Source organism: Oncorhynchus tshawytscha, linkage group LG05 (assembly GCF_018296145.1).
Source record: "Oncorhynchus tshawytscha isolate Ot180627B linkage group LG05, Otsh_v2.0, whole genome shotgun sequence".
In the NCBI taxonomy this organism is placed as follows: Eukaryota; Metazoa; Chordata; class Actinopteri; order Salmoniformes; family Salmonidae; genus Oncorhynchus; species Oncorhynchus tshawytscha.
In genome coordinates, this window is record NC_056433.1 from 9,692,212 (window position 1) to 9,696,754 (window position 4,543).

The window sequence follows — 4,543 nt, forward strand, 5'->3', positions numbered from 1 at the left end:
TGTGGGAACTCCTTCAAGACTGTTAGAAAAGCATTCCTCATGAATCTGGTTGATGGAATGCCAAGAGTGTGCAAAGCTGTCATCAAGGCAACAAGGGGGCTACTTTGAAGAATTTAAAATGTAAAATATGTTGATTTGTTTAACATATTTTTGGTTACTACATGATTCCATATGTGTTATTTCATAGTTTTGATGTCTTCACTATTATTTGATAATGTAGAAAATAGTACAAATGCAGTGCCTTGCAAAAGTATTCACCCCCTTGATATTTTTTTGCAATCCAACCTGTAATTTAAATGGATTTTTATTTGGATTTCATGCAATGGACATACACAAAATAGTCCAAATTGGTGAAGTGGAATGAAAAAAATTACTTGTTTCAACAACAAAATATTTTTAAAAAACAACAGAAAAGTGGTGCGTGCATGTGTATTGACCCCCTTTGATATGAAGCCCCTAAATAAGACCCGGTGCAACCAATTACCTTCAGAAGTCACATAATTGGTTAAATAAAGTCCACCTGTGTGCAATCTAAGTGTCACATGATCTATCACATGATCTCAGTATATTTTCACCTGTTCTGAAAGGCCCCAGGGTCTGCAACACCACTAAGCAAGGGGCACCACCAAGCAAGCGGCACCACCAAGCAAGCGGCACCATGAAGACCAAGGAGCTCTCCAAACAGGTCAGAGAAGTACAGATTAGGGTTGGGTTATAAAGAAATATCAGAAACTTTGAACATCCCACGGGCACCAATAAATCCATCATAAAATAATTGAAAGAATATGGCACCACAACAAACCTGCCAAGAGAGGGCCGCCCACCAAAACTCACGGACCAGGCAAGGGAGGCATAAATCAGAGGCAAAAAAAAGACCCAAGATAACCCTGAAGGAGCTGCAAAACTCCACAGCCGAAATTGGAGTATCTGTACATAGGACCACTTTAAGCCGAACATTCCACAGAGCTGGGCTTTACAGAAGAGTGGCCAGAAAAAAGCAATTTCTTAAAGAAAAAATTAGCAAACACGTTTGGTGTTCACCGAAAGGCAGCTGGGAGACTCCCCAAACATTGAAGAAGATACTCTGGTCAGATGAGACTAAAATTGATCTTTTTGGCCATCAAGGAAAACCCGATGTCTGGCGCGAACCCACCACCTCTCATCACCCCGAGAACACCATCCCCACAGTGATGCATGGTGGTGGCAGCATCATGCTGTGGGGATGTTTTTCATCGGCAGGGACTGGGAAACTGGTCAGAATGGAAGGAATGATGGATGGCTCTAAATATGAGGAAATTCTTGAGGGAAAGCTGTTTCAGTCTTCCATAGATTTTAGACTGGGACAGAGGTTCACCTAACAGCAGGACAATGACCCTAAGCATACTGCTAAAGCAACACTTGAGTGGTTTAAGGGGAAACATTTAAATGTCTTGGAATGGCTTAGTCAAAGCCCAGACCTCAATGCAAATGAAAATCTGTGGTATGACTTAAAGATTTCTGTACACCAGCGGAACCCATCCAACTTGAAGGAGCTGGAGCAGTTTGGCCTTGAAGAATGGGCAAAAATCCCAGTGGCTAGATGTGCCAAGCTTATAGAGACATACCCCAAGAGACTGGTGGCTCTACCAAAGTATTGACTTTGGGGTGGGGGGGTGAACAGTTAGGCACGCTCAATTTTTCAGTTTTTTTGTCTTATTTCTTGTTTGTTTCACAATAAAGCATATTTTGCATTTTCAGAGTGGTAGGCATATTGTGTAAATCAAATGATACAAACCCCCCCAAAAATCTATTTTAATTCCAGGTAGTAAGGCAACAAAATAGGAAAAATGCCAAGAGGGGGTGAATACTTTCACAAGCCACTGTAAGTACAAGCCCTGGAATGAGTAGGTGTTTGCAAACTTTTGACTGGTACTGTATATCAAATGTGGAATAAATTAAATTGTTTCAATGGATGACTCAGTCTGTCTCAGTTTGACTCATAACTCACATGTTTTCTAGTAAAACAAAACAACAAAAACCCTGATGACATCATCTTAATTTAGAGTGTCAGCCCCTGGACATGTAAAATGAGAGGGTCCATTGTCATAGTACATATGTGTGAATGCGTTGCACCCTGTCCACAACACTTTCTCAAAATGACCTTATTGTTGTCTGAAGCAACAAGTAACTCCTCACACAACCCTCACGTTAATCGATGCCTCAGCCAATCAACAGCGACTATGTCACCAGGGCACTGACAATAGCTACTCCCCCATGCTTCTTTATTACTCTAAATCTGCATCCCAAAATGGCACCCTATTCCCTACATAGTGCACTACTTGTGACCCTTTGAGCCCTGGTCAAATGTAGTGCACTAAATAGATAATAGTGGGCCATTTGAGATGCAACCCATATGATTTCCTCCCATACTCCCTTACAAAAGGCACTTTGTTAATGGACTCCTATGTTACACAACCACTCTCTGTCCTCCTCTCAGTTCTGTAAGTGACGTGGTAAATATCCCTCAAGTGTGAATTCATGAAAGGGAAAAACACATGTTGGGTGGGGGAGGGGTACAAGGAGAGGGGGTGGTGGCTGTGGGATTTTGAAGAGGTTAGAGGGTTTCAGATGTTTTCAGAAGATGGACGGGGACTCTACTGTCCTAGCTTCTGGGGGAAGCTGGTTCCTCCATTGGGGTGCCAGGACAGAGAAGAGTTTTGACTGGGCTGAGAGGAACTGTCCTCCCGTAGGGGTGGGAGAGCCAAGAGACCTGAGTTGGCATAACAGAGTACTTGGTGTGTAGGGTTTGAGCATAGCCTGAAGATTGGGAGGGACTGTTCCTGTTGCTGCCCTGTAGGCAAGTACCATGGTCTTGTAGTGGATGCGAGCTTCGACTGGAAGCCAGTGGAGTGTGCGGAGGAGAGGGGTGACATGGGAGAACTTTGGAAGGTTGAACGCCAAGCGGGCTGCGCTGTTCTGGATACGTTGCAGTGGTTTGATGGCAGAAGTGGGGAGCCCAGCCAACAGAGAGTGGTTGGGTGTCATCCACATACCAATGATATGATAGATTTTTATAAGTTACTCAATCTGGAAGAGTAGCAAAGGAATCCGAGTAGGTTGCTTGGAATGTTCTGCTACAGAAATGAGTGGATTCCTGGACTGGTATCTTGCAGATGTCTGGAATATATATATGTGTGTGTGTGTGTGTGTGTGTGTGTGTGTGTGTGTGTGTGTGTGTGTGTGTGTGTGTGTGTGTGTGTGTGTGTGTGTGTGTGTGTGTGTGTGTGTGTGTGTGTGTGTGTGTGTGTGTGTGTGTGTGTGTGTGTGTGTTTTGCAGGATATATTGTACAAGTGAGCTATTTTTTTGCTGAAGAAGATTGTCAAACAAAACTACACCCGTTGCCCGTGAGAACATTGAGATCCAGATAAACATTTTGCTGAAAAATTCAGAGAAGCATGAAACTGATTTACATCAAACTGAAGTGAGAAAATGTACGTTTACGTCATGCATTCGACACTCTTGTCCAGATCGAGTGCATGCATTTTCATACTAGTCCCCAGTGGGAATCAAACCCATAACCCCACAAACGCCATGCTCTACCAATTGAGCCACAGGAAAAATGTTTCCACTGGAATTCATAAAATTGATGAACAGATTCATCCCAAAACATTTTTTATTCTAGTTTCTATCGTAGAATTGTTGTCTATTCTCCTGAATGTTATCTCTGACTAAAATAGTTTCATATGAATTTAATCTGTTATGAGCAATAGCAGCTGGTCTCTCTGAGTCACATTTTAATGTTGCAAATCCAACGAGGTAATTTTGTTCCGCATAAATTACTGTGTCATTTGGTTTTGAGCCTGGTCATGTCTGCCTGCTAAACTCACGCCTATTTGATGTATTGGTTTATGTGCAAATTCAGTGAAAATGCACCTTATTGTCACTACTAGCCATTGTGCAGAGTGGAAAATGTGACATCACCCACATTCCATTGTACAGGCTTTAACCGCTAAACTGTGGATTTGAACCCTGTCCCTGTCTGGATCCAAAGAACAAGAGAAGCGTGCTCTCACAACAACAGTTTTGATATTCCACTGACTATGGGAGCATCAGTCCTACCTGCCACAAACAACCCAACCATGCTGGTGTAAGGGGTAACAGCCACTACTGTCTCCTGGGATATTGTGTATCACAGGAAATACGATGACAGTAGCGTTCTATGGTACAGGAGTGCTGAGACAAATGTTGCTTTGAAATAACTAGCCTGTATTAACTAGCCTGTAGTAACTAGCCTGTAGTAGCTAGCCTGTATTAACTAGCCTGTAGTAATTAGCCTGTAGTAATTAGCCTGTAGTAGCTAGCCTGTAGTAGCTAGCCTGTAGTAACTAGCCTGTAGTAACTAGCCTGTAGTATCAGTAGTAACTAGCCTGTAGTAACTAGCCTGTAGTAGCAGTAGTAATTAGCCTGTAGTAACTAGCCTGTAGTAACTAGCCTGTAGTATCAGTAGTAACTAGCCTGTAGTATCAGTAGTAACTAGCCTGTAGTAACTAGTAACTAGCCTGT